The sequence below is a fragment of the Petromyzon marinus genome, chromosome 12, assembly GCF_048934315.1.
Source record: "Petromyzon marinus isolate PM22_M1 ecotype Great Lakes invasive population chromosome 12, UKy_Petmar_22M1.pri1.0, whole genome shotgun sequence".
Taxonomy (NCBI): Eukaryota; Metazoa; Chordata; class Hyperoartia; order Petromyzontiformes; family Petromyzontidae; genus Petromyzon; species Petromyzon marinus.
The window spans coordinates 8,897,112-8,910,017 of record NC_133678.1 but is presented as its reverse complement, the minus strand read 5'-3'; the positions used below and the strand labels follow the sequence as shown (position 1 = coordinate 8,910,017).

Sequence of the window (12,906 nt, the reverse complement as noted above, 5' to 3'; positions counted from 1 at the left end):
TTATAAAGGGGCCCTAAATAAATTAAAAACATAAGTATTAAACACAAATGTATAACCCGCATACTAAAGTAATTGTATTTTTTCATTTGCTATACAGCCAGATAATACGACAAATCGCTAAGCTTAAACACCCAGTCGTTCATAAAAGTTTAAGGCAGCATAGTACTATAGTAATAGTGCAAGTGCAGAATCACTCAACCGGAATTGATAGCTTGAAAGCATTTAGCGCGGGGCCCGTGAAAGTGCGGGACCCGTAGCTACATATGTAGCTACTTGTGCTACTCGGATAATCCGGGACTGACTGCAGCTCAGATCTCATCACCATTTTTCCTTCACCTTGAGCCCACACTTCTTGCCTGAGTTTCCGTCCCCGCCATATCCTCGCTTGAAACTCCTTGGACAAGATTAACTTAAGTCTTCCATGAAGCAGCAATCGCGTATAACGGAATATTTTTTTGACTAAATCCCATCGTACACAGGTTGAGAACAGAATTCCCTGCTTTTTATGTTAATACACAAAGTAAATATACAGCTTTAATATATGTAACACTCAATAATACAGCGGCTTTTTACTGGTATTTTTTTACTTTAAATACAATCATTTTTTGAACCCAAAGTATTATTAAACCAAGTACAAACCTTCATAAAAATCTAATTATAACTTTTAATTTCATCAATGTAAAGAATACGCACCATGATTTCATCCATATGCACCAGTTCATTAGAATAATAGGGGCTCATCGGGTCAAATCACAACCCATACCTGATTAATCTGGTCTAAATCAATCCACGAATCATCAGATCCAACCTCTTGACAGAAGAAAGAAAGGTGATCCGGAACGGGTGATGTGGTGGAGGTTGGAGGAGAGATGGGTGGAGCTGAGTTCACACCATGCGTGTCAAGTCCAGAAGGATCATGTGTCCTGCCGGAAGGCACTATCACAGGGGATAGGGCATGAGGCAGATTGGTTTTAACACACAAATGAGGAGCGTTTTAATCCATTCTTCAGGTTTAATGTGTTTACCCATCTCCTCGCATAAAGCATCTCTCAGTGAGTGATGTAATTGAAAATGAATGAGTGTTTTCCTATTACTCAGTCTACACACATTTATAGTGGGGGTTTTCTGTTTCCCCCCGTCGCCCCCCAAGTTGCATAACTGTGGGGTGATAGCCCCATATATCCTTCCTGTAGTTTGGCATATGGATACAATTCCTTTTTCTAATGAAAAGTGGATCAAATTCAATTCCGGTCTTAATCCAGCATTCCAACTCTCATTAAAACATTCGAACTATGATGATGGAACTTTTAAAAATGCGAGAAATGTGGCTTACTAGAGATTTCAATCAATGTATTGGTGTTTGCTTCTGCGGCTCTCTTTAATTATTTAACCGTGGATTAAAAAAAAAATTCCCATTGTACAACCAATTAAACACTTTTAGTGCATCCTATGGCGACCTGAGAACTAAACAGCTCTCGTCACACTTCCTGTAAGTAAGTAAGTGCGAGTAGTACCGTAATCTATGCACACCAATGTACTCTTCATCACAAACAAGTCAGTTGAAATGCATCCAAAAGCACGGTCTCAGCGGTACATCTGACAGTTCGCTTGACACTTGAAAGCTGTGCTCACTGCGTACTCCACCCCACTTAACACCTCACTGTGACCTTGCCGTGACATGAAAAAAAGATTTTGCACAATTTTGCACGGTTTTGTACAGAGTCAGCTGAACAGGTGTTGGAAGATATTCATGCAATATATTGGGGCTGTGAAGCTGCAGTCCTATAGAAAACAAGTGATTTGAGATAATGATGTCGGTGCGAAGCGTTGCCCATTCCTCAAAAAGTGAAAGGCACAATCGGTGCTTGGAAAATTCAGGAGCACATTTGTTACGGAAGCTAAAAACGGATTCCGACTTAGATTTATAGACAGAAAGAAAGAAAATAGATGGGTTTTCTGCCACATGCAGCTGCTCTTGCCAAATTTCCGGAAAATATATTGCACGTTTAACTTTGGAAGTAGCAGAAAGACTTGTATGTCAGACCATTTTTTATGAGAAGAGAGAAAAACTCCGTTGCCTAAATATGTCACTGTAAAGTGGAATATAGATGATGTAATGCCCCCGAGAAAATTATTATTAAATGTTTTTTTCTGAATTAATAACTTTAAGAAACATTCGACCAACGCAATAATTTGTCAAATGTCACATCTTCAAAGGCACATATGTGCGGCTGACTCAAACCAGAGGACAATATGAAGGAACAAAGTTAAAGATTGTCAAGATGACTTTAATTTAAATATATTTTTGAAGCTTTGTTTTTGCGTTTAATGTAATGAGAATGAATACATAATGTTCATAAATGCTGAGTCAGCAAGCCAACCGGTCACTTTCATGTAGAATATGTTGAACTTCTTTCTGACCATACATAGCCAAACGTGCTCATCGAAGGTGCAGGCGTATTTACGATATCATCCCAAAAATGCTAACTAATCATCCTTTAAAAAATCAATAGATGCTATATAAACATATTTTGATCATTGAAGTGAAAAGTGTAGCTATGAATAAGGTCAAATTATATTCCTGAGTATAAAAATATGTTCGGTGGTTAAATGCCAGTGTCGAGGTCTGCTATCCAGGAGAGGGTTTCAGGAGAGCTTCTGAAAGTTTTGCTATTCCTCCATTGCAGGAGCCAGAATGCAGTGGTTTACTATATTAGTCTATAATTTGTGTTGCATGGCCACAGTCGCACTGCTTTGGCTTGTCTTTAATATCCCATTAATGAAGGAGATGTGCACATTGGCCTGTTCATGTTCTGATGCGGTTGATGGTTACACCAGTGTCTTCGAGGAGGAATGTCAAAGCCAGGAGGTGCGATGTTTGGGTATTGAATTAAGTGATATCTGGACAGCTGCGTCGTTCCAGTTTGTTCCCCAGCCTTTTTTCCAGATCTGGGTGAGATTCTAGGTTGGTGATAGCACAAACCAAAGGAGGTCAAATATGACGATTTCACCGGAGTAAACAAAGTTGCGTCAGTTAAAAATTTGTATCAGTTAGAAACGCATTGCTTGTTAAATAGGTTAAATCGTCATCACGAAAAAATCACACGAAAAAATTGCATGACTAATCATTACATATGTAGCTTGGAGTGGCCAAAAGGTGTAATTCGTACATTAAGTAAAAAAGAAAAGACACAAAATCAAATAACGTTTAATCTGTGTATATTTCTATGTGCATGTTTTGCTATATATCTTCTATATGTAGTGGCGTAACGCGCGCAGGGTTTGCAAACAGCAGTTGCATTATGTACGAGGTTGCAGACAGTGAGGTCAGCTAAGGATAAGCAGGTGCAGGCAGGTGGCCTGGGTGACAGCAGACAGAGAGATGCCGGCAATTAGGGAAAGAGGCAGTGATTGGCTGGCTGCAAATGCAAATGCGGAGTAGGTGCCACAGAGGCGAGAGATAGTGGCGATAAGTGGGAGAACACGTGGGGGAGAACACGTGGGGGAGGACACGTGGGGGAGAACACGTGCGAGAGGCGTGGGGAAGACGCCAGCTTAATGAGGGCCATCTGAGGGCACTTAATGAGGAGGGGGATAAAAGGGGAACGTGTGAGGCAGAATAGTGGAGTTGGTTGTAGTGAAGACAAGAGAGAATTCAAGTCCGGGACCCTATTTATCCACACCTCGTCCTCTCCAGCGGTGTTGGCTGATCCCCCACTGGAGGCACGGGCGAGGTTGGAGGATTGAGGGTAGACAGGCTAGCAGTAGAGAGGCTAGCAGAATCCGAAGTGTGAGTGTGATAAGACTAGCAGTAGAGAGGCTAGCGGAATCCTAAGTGTGAGTGTGAGAAGGCGAGCAGCAGAGAAACTAGCATAGTGTATAGTGAGAGGCTAGCAGTGGAGAAGCTGGCAGAGTGCAACGTAGCAGGCTAGAGGAGCGAGCGGAGCATAGCAGACGAGCAGTACAAGAGGAAGAGTTGAGACGGAAACGCATGGTGTTGAACGCGAGGAGTTCTGTATGAATAAAGTGACACAGGAGAAAAGTAAGAAGTTGTCCGTGTGAAATAACACCACTGCATTTGGTGTCGAAGTGGTCAAGAACTACGCCGCCATGTCAAAGAAAGCGGCTAAGAGAAAGAACTTGCCTGTTGTCTCTTCCGATGATGAGAACGACAAGGAGGTTGTTCCCGCCATCACTCCCGAGACTGTTTCTCAGCCGGCGGAACCAGAGGACCGGCCAACGCAACGAGGCAGAGTTGGCGGGATGTTGCTGCACACTTGGAGACCACGCTGGCAGCAGTTATGTACTTGTTTAACATGCTGATAGCAGCAGGCCAGACGACGTCCACGGAGGTGGCGACGGATGCGACTACTCTTCACGTCACTTCAACAACACCGACCACGTCAACACCAACCACGTCACTTCAACAACACCGACCACGTCCGAGCGAGCGGGCACGGGACCCACCATTGCAGCGGCTGTGTTAGACTTGACATCTACTTCGCCAATGGTGCGTACAGTTCCGTTACGCCGGTTGCCACAGGTCCGCGCATTCTCCTTGACCTAGGGCGACTGGACAGCATTTCATCGCCGCTTTGAAGCAGCATATTGCTCCGTCGACTGGTCGGAGCACGAGGCATTGCGGGCCCTGCCGATGGCCCTCAATGATGACTCATTGGCTGCCTTTTACTCCATCCCCAAGGCCGATCAATCATCACTCGCCGGTGCCTGCGCTGCAATGGCGGCTATTTTCGAACCACCATCGACCATCCGAAGGAAGTTCCAGCTCAGAAAGCGGGAGACACGGAGTCACCCTTGGCGTTCTGCAGCACTCTGTTAGCCCTCGGATGGGCGGCCTATCCCCCCATGGATCGGGCAGCTCTTGACTCGCTTGCCTTGAAGCGGCTCTTGACAATGGCAAAAGAAAAGGGGGTCGTCCTCTCTGTCGCTGACGATGACGACTTCTCGTCCCTCCAAGTTGCAAAGAACATTCAAGCGCATCTGGCCCTCAGGGAAGAGCCAGCTGCGATGGCATGCACGCTGGTGAAAGGGATGGCAGCACGGGATACACAGCCCGGTCTTCAAGTCCACGACTTGCAGAGATGCGAGGTGGTCGGTCGCCAGTTGTGTGGCCACAACGTCGCAGATTGCCGAGGGGATACGTTTCGCATGGGTGCTACAACTGCGGGCGGATTGGCCACATCGCGTTGGTGGTCCGCCTGGAGCTCATGCGACCTATGACATCAACTTCTCCTCATGCCGAGGATCACAGGCGAGTCGCGACGCATCATGCACATGGCCGTTTCATTCCCATCACTCATCCATGCCGTGTTGCCCTGTAACCACTCATCCCGACGGATTGCATGACAATGATGAATGGTGTGCGTTGGCATATCGGGCGTTCGGTGCCACGCAGGGTTCGTCGGACGTTATGGCGCTTATCCAGGGGGTAGAGGTCCGAGTGGTAATCGACATGGGTGCTTCAGCTACCCTCATTTCGCTGTCGACTTTTCAATCATTGCTGGCCTCACCCCGGCTGCTAGAGCAGGTGGACAGGCCATGTATTGCGGCAAATGGTGATATTCTTGGGATTGAGGGTCGCATGATTGCTACGATACAAATAGGGGATGTACGTGTTGGTTTCCATGACTTTGGCCGTGCTGTGCTTATTGGACGTGGATTTCTTGTGCAGGATGTCCCTTCACATTCGACTGGATAAGGGCTGTATTGAGATGCCATCAGGACAGCGCCTGAACTTTTTGAAAACATCTACAAAGTATACGGCAATCAATGCTGTTGTGCAGGCTATGGTTAGCCGCACTCTACGCATTCCACCAGCCATGCAGATGCTTGTGCCATTACGGCTGCGTTAAAAAAGTTGCCCTTGGTGAACCCGGCGGAAAGAGTCTTGTTGACCTCCTCAAATGTGGTGTCACGGAGACCCTCTTTGGTGGGGGCACTGACTGTGGTGTCGGCAAATAGCGATTAATGCGGGGCATACGCCAATTGTCATTCAGTAAGGCACCGTGTTGGCACACGCGACGGCCGCTGCGGGTACGGAACAGATGGCGTGCATGTCAGGGGAATTGGCACAGGATTTGCCTGTATGCGATGCTGAACCCGAGTGGCTGCGGCGGTTGTGAGATAAACGGGATTTGACGCCCGAGCAGCGAGCGCGACTTCGCCGGGTTTTACATGAGTTTAAGGCCATTTTCAGTGATGGCAAGTATCATATAGGCCGTACAACCCTATTACAGCATCATATTGATACGGCGAACGTGCCTCCAATTCAATTGAATTCCCACAGGATGAGCCCACATGAAAAAGATTGCATTCTGCAGACGGTGGAGGAGATGGTGGCACAAGACATTGTATCTCCCTCCACTAGCCCTTGGGGGGCGCCCATTGTATTAGTCAAAAAGCATGATGGCTAGTTGCGATTTTGCATGGATTTCAGAAAACTTCATAAGGTTTCTGTTGCAGATGCATACCCACTTCCGCGCATGGACGATTCTTTCGACGCCTTGTCCGGTACGTGATTCTTCTCAACCCTCGATCTTTTGTCTAGATTTTGGCAATTGCCTTTGGATGAGGAGTCGAAACTAAAGACGGCTTTTTGTACACCACAGGGGTTGTATCATTTCAATGTCCTTCCGAAGGGTCTCTACTCCACACCGGCCACCTTTCAGCACCTCATGGAATTGTTTTTTTCTGGTTTGCAATGGGAATCGTACCTTATTCATTTGTATGACGTCATTGTTTCAGGCGAAATTTCGATGAGCACTTGCAGCGGCTGCTCTCTGTTTTTTCCCGGGTGCGGGATGGTAAATTGAAATTCAAATTTCAAAAATGTCACTTGCTACAGACGTCAGTTAAGTATTTCGGTTATGTGGTTAGCGCGTCAGAAGTCTCTACTGATCCGGACAAGACGAGCTGCGTGCGCACGTGGCCAACCCCCAAAACAGTGTCAGAGGTCCGCAGCTTTGTGGGGTTTGCCTTGTACTACCGCAGGTTCATTAAGAATTTCTCAATGATCACAAAACCGCTCCATGCGTTAACAGCTAAAGGACACAAGTTCCATCGGAGCAAAGCACAGCAGGATTCCTTTGAAGCGCTTCATGACACGCTGGCCGATGCAACACCGCTCGTTTACCCAGATTTCTCTAAGGTGTTCATCCTCGACACTGACGCTAGTGATATGGGCATAGGCGCTGTCTTGTCCCAGGTGGTCGACGAAGTGGAGAGAGTGGTAGTGTACTGCAGTCATGTTTTCTCCCCTGCTGAGCAGAGGGATTATGTTACATGCAGGGGGCTGCTTGCCATGGTCCACTTTATACAGTTGTACCGTCCATATCTGGACGGCAGGGACTTCCTTGTCCGATATGACCATACGGCGCTTCAGTACTCTCTGCGTGTAGACTAACCCTCCGGCCAAATGGCCCGTTGGATGGAAATTTTGCAAGGGTACTCCTTTACTGTGCAGTATAGGAAGGGGATGCGCCACGTTAACGCAGATGCGCTGTCGCGCCTGCCGCTACCACCCGACTCATGCAGGTGCGTGGCTGGCTTGTCGCGGTGCAGGCCGCCACTGTAGATGGCTCCTGATATGGTCGCCGCAGCCATTTCGGGCCCGGCGGGCGAGGTGCACACGCAGGACGATCGCATTTTGGGGCTCGACCTCAGTGAGTAGGGACGCCTACAGGTGGAGGATTCCTCCCTGTTGAGATTGTGACACCAGGCTTCCCGGACGCCAAGGTCAGTTGAGCGCCCTTTTTTACGGCTCATGGCTGGACTGCTCTTGTGAAGGGACATCGAGCTTAGAGGATTTTGTATTGTTGTGCCCACGAGCCTACGAGGCAGACTTGTGCGCACGGTGCATTATAAACTGATGCATTTGGGAGTAAAGAAAACGTCGCTGAATTTAAAGACAGATTTCTATTGGTCAGGTATGGATAATGATGTGCACTTGTTCATTAAAGCTTGCCCTGAATGTGCGCATCGGAAGGTGCCCGTGCAACTATACAAGATACCGCTGCAGTCCATACAAGTTTCTCGGGTCAACGAATTGGTGGCATTGGACATTTTGGGTCCATTTCTCGTTACCCAGAGGGAGCACAAATAATTGCTAGTAGGGATTGAATATCTCAACCGGTGGCCGATGGCATGGCTGTTGGTTGACCAATCGTTGGCATCCATAACCGAAGCCTTTCTGCAAGGGTATGTGCTGGACAAAGGTGCACCAGAAAATTTGCTCACTGACCAAGGTTAAAAAATTTCATCGAAGCTGTTAAAGGAGGGGTGTGATCCCCTTAGCACTAAAAAGATTCGGACTTCCCCATACCACCCACAAACAGACGGGATGGTTGAGTGCTTACATCGAACCTTTACATTCATGTTGTGTCAACAAGTAAATGCGGCACAAACCAACTGGGATTTGCACATCCCGAGCATCCTGGCCGTCTATAGATTGGCTCCACACACCTCGACGGGGTATTCACCCTTCTATCTGATGTATGGATGGGAACCTGAGGCTCCCGCATTGGTGAAATTGGGCGTGCGTCCGTCGGGCAAGACGTTGGCCGTACCAGTTCCCATGCAGGTGACTCTTGAGCAATTGACGGAGGCTCGAGAGGCCTCCATAAGTAATTCGGCATGGCGTCAGGCGGCCAACAAGCGCCTGCGGGGTATGCAACCTCTGCACGAACCGTGGCACGAAGGTGACAAGGCGTGGCTCCATTGCTAGTGGGCACGTCACCCAAACTACATCGCCCGTGGCAAAGGCCGGTAGAGGTCATTGATGTTCGTCAATCCCAGTGCATGCGTATTCAATTTGGGCGACGCCGGTGGTATGTGCACCCGTCACGGCTAAAGAAATTTGAACCACTGACTTACAATGCGTCATCTCCCATTCCGAAATGGCCTGTGTCAGATGCGTCCGACGAGTCTGTCACGCTGCCCCACGTGGATGCGCCTCAGGAGCCTTGTTCCTTTACACCCACAGGATCGCGATGACTAATGCGAGGTGAGCCAACTGGCCGGCCATCGGAGCCCGAGTTGGAGGACCAGCCGCAACCGGGTTGCTTGTCTTGGCGCAAATGAGAGTGCGCGGACTGTCCAGCAGCGGGAAACCACTACCGGAAGGGTCCCTTCGAACTGACGATCGCTGTTCGTACTTTCGATCGGGACCCACGGGAGGATCACGATTCTATGGGGAAGAGACACAGCTCCTTGTCGAGCTCTGAGCAGTCTCTTTCTCCTTCTGTGCGGGACCCGATTCATGGTGACAGACCGGCGGCGGGAACCCGCTCCCGGAGGACTGTGTTTCATTGAAGAATGCGAGAGCGTTCAAAGAAACAGACTGCATTGCACACGCCTGTATATACACACACATATTTATTGTTGTTGCTGTTGTGTTATTGTTGTTATAACCTGTGTCACAAAATCTCGCTATTTAAGGCCGCGACACAGAGGTGTTGTCTTTCTGTGTCTATGTGTGTGTCCCTCTCTGTGTGTCTCTGTGTGTTCTCTCTCTACTTGTGTGTCTGTCTGTCTCTCCATGTCTGTGTTTTGTCTCTCTCTCAAATGTAACATTCTTTGGAAGAACGTTAATCAACCAGGTAGGATGTTGACTGTTGTGTTAGCCGACTCTCTGGGTTGTTATTACATTATATTTCTAAGTTTGCTATCATTGTTTTCACAATAATTCTTACTTGATGATGGTTGCTTGTGTTGCAATCGAAACTTCGTATTCTATTATTATTATTATTTTATTTTCTATGTGACTTTACCAAAAGAACCAAGGAGTAATTCCTGCAGTCACGAAAACTTCGAATCTAAAGTGAAACAAATCTTTGTTTATTCACGTGCAAATAATATGTGTATCCTTCATTAAACTTAATTGGTATAATTATTGCAACAGCTGCGATTTATTTTCTCACAGTAAATATTGCTTAGCCAAGCAATTGCTCTGAGCTTTGTAAGAGTTTCCATTTCACAGCACGGGGAGGCAACATTTTACAGAAAAAAACTGATATCCTATAACAAATACCAACAAAAAATGAAATTTCATTTGAGTTGCTTCTCACTAATATAACATCATAATCATTTCTGCAAATTATGCCGTAATTAGTGGTAAATCTTTGACAACTATTAGATGCGAAATCTGTTCTGATTTAATTGCAAACTTTATTTGCTAAATTGAAATGGTCAAGAACATTATAAGCCACAGCATTTTTCTTCCCTATGATGTATGTGGCGTCTTGCAATACAATGTTTTTTTACTATTTTAAATAATGGAGCTGCGCATGATGGCTTGGAAATATCTCCGACTACTATTAAGATCATTCATAAGTTGCATCACTGTTGTTTGATTGGTTGTCGACACCTTAGGCATTACGCAAACATACGAATCTGAAACAGCCTGGTATGACTTTACGCAACTTACAGCAAGCCAATTTTTTTACATAAGCTGATTGTGAATATACTTACTTTATTCCTTTTCTTGAACTAATTATTACTGACGAAGTATTACTCACGAGCACCTGTCTGGCCTTCTGCTTGACGCATCTCGTGTCAAGCACTTCCCACGCTCAGCGTGAGACGCACTTTTATCGACCAACAATGGAACTGGCAAATTCACGTCTCTTTTCTCCAGAACCTGAAATATAATCTGAGCCGTGCCACTATGTTACCCAATAAAGTATAGCTTAGCCCTGAGGGAGATGAAAATATCGCACCTCTGGTTAGCATGGTTGGCTAAGTACGGTGCGAAATAAGTTCTACATACATATATAGTGAGGCCAGAGTTTTCAAGTGGTTCTGGCCTGGATCAGCAAATAGCCAGTGAAAAAAAACACCTGTACTATCAGGACTCTTCGCTGGTGCAACTCAGATGTGTCAGTGGATAAGGGCTCTTGGGACCATCCTAGATCAAACACTATACCAACCCGTTTCCCAGCAGTGGTGGAAATGTAGCATCACTGTGTAATAATCGGGGCGCATACGTGGTTATTGGTATAATTCCAGAAATGCCGCGGTCTTACATGTGCCAAATGACTTTGAAATGCAAACAATATTGGGCACAATTTCGCTCAAGAGTTCAAGGGAAAATGGCAATCGCGTAACCTTGCATGCTTGCCTGTCATTACTAAAATGCATTATTTTATGGCAAAATCACGAGGAACCTAGAGTGTGCTGTTAAAAAATGTGTCGCTGCCAAAATGTGACAGAAATGTGATTTCAGTTATGAAAATGCCAAAAAAGCTATTATACATGATACATGCACGAGCAAAGAATTGTTATTTGTGTTCAAGTGTAGTAACGGTACTGTGTTTCAATGTCAAATAATATATGTCTGACTGGTCGTTAAATGGTATGAAATGGAATATTTACAGTTAAAGGTAAATGTTCGGCCCTGCAATTGCTTGTTCATGCCACTGTTGGTGGAATGGCCTCCGCTAGAGGGAGCTCTATAGAACCCCTCCTAAGGATAATTGGCTGATTTTTCTACACTGTCCAGATATCTTGGAGGAGGTGGCAGTACTCACACTTCGCCCCACCATACTCAACTTTCTTATCGGCTTACTGTGGTGCAACTATCTTTCCTGCTGAGTAGCGCAGAGGTGTGGAGATTCAATAATGTGTGTATGTATGTTGAACTTCTTTCACACTGGACATAGCCACGTTCTACTTGGAGATGCGGAGGAAGGACAAACAAAACGAAACACAAAAAGCAGTTCTAAAGAAATTAGTTTGCAATCTAGAGGTGGTTCAGGCACCTTGTAAAGATGCTCTACCAGGCACACCCCACTGAGCGAAAACTCCAGGTCCGGCCCAGGACACGCTGGCGGGACTATGTTGCTCGGCTGGCCAGGGAACGCATTAGAATTCCCCAGGAAGAGCTAGAGTCTGTCGCCAGGGAAAGGGAGGTCAAGACCGCCCTACTCAACATGCTACCGCCGTGACCCTCACCACGGCAAGCGGATTGATAAACAAACGAAACGAACGAATTTAAAAGTGCATATCTCCAGTAGCTTCCTAATATCGGAAGGAAGGGCGTTCCAAACGGCCGCAGAAGCGCATCTGAAAGCATGCAATGCAGTGACTATCTTTGTTCGATGGTTAGCCAAAAGCTGCTGTGACGATGACTGGAGTTTGTGTGATGGTTTATGCTCCTTGAGGAAAAAGCATACCCAGTTAGCTAAATATGGTGCGAAAGATAGTGCTACATACATACAATGCATACAGTAATTACATTTACAATAAACTCATGAGACACCCATCTCAAAAAGGCCAGTAGGCTGGAACAATTTATATCATTAATTCAGTGACAATAAAAATCCAGTTATTATATTTAACTACCGGGTTTTTAAATGTACATAAATGGAGAGGCAACTGCATACACTTACATTATGTGTGTGTGTATATATGTGCATTATTTTCAGACAACAATCACTTGGCCAGATATTAAAGCGTTGCAGTCAGGAAATAAAATAAAGAAGAAACCGCGAACCAGACAAACATTGCATCTCAAGAAACATTTCATAGTTAAGCCCCTTTTGAGCTTTCATAAACTCCTCAAGTTTCTCAGTCCAATATTTTTTGTTGTTGTGAGAGCTTAAACCATAACTTTGAAACTCCTTTAGCATTTTCATCAGCAGCTTTCTCTAGCAAGTTTAATTCCAATAGAGCTTACAGTAATTAATGACTGGCACAGCTGCTGATGGAACAGCCAATGGAGGTTTGAATGGTGTGTATAATGGCCTATGAAATTAAATTATTTTGCTGAGAAACATATTGATAAAAGAGTTTCTGACATTTCTAAATTTGAAATGTTTCTCAAGAATTATGTATTGGTTGGGGTGTTGTTTTACCTTAATTGGATTCTTCATCATCAGCGAGTATATA

General features: G+C 45.7%; 1 long non-coding RNA gene across 1 annotated transcript; it reads left to right on the top strand.

The window, feature by feature from the left end:
• Positions 1–3,499: 3,499 nt before the first annotated feature.
• Positions 3,500–9,907, top strand: LOC142924333 (uncharacterized). Its single transcript, XR_012941530.1, has 2 exons — positions 3,500–6,531; positions 9,002–9,907. It is a non-coding gene; the product is annotated as an uncharacterized LOC142924333 (long non-coding RNA).
• Positions 9,908–12,906: the final 2,999 nt, after the last annotated feature.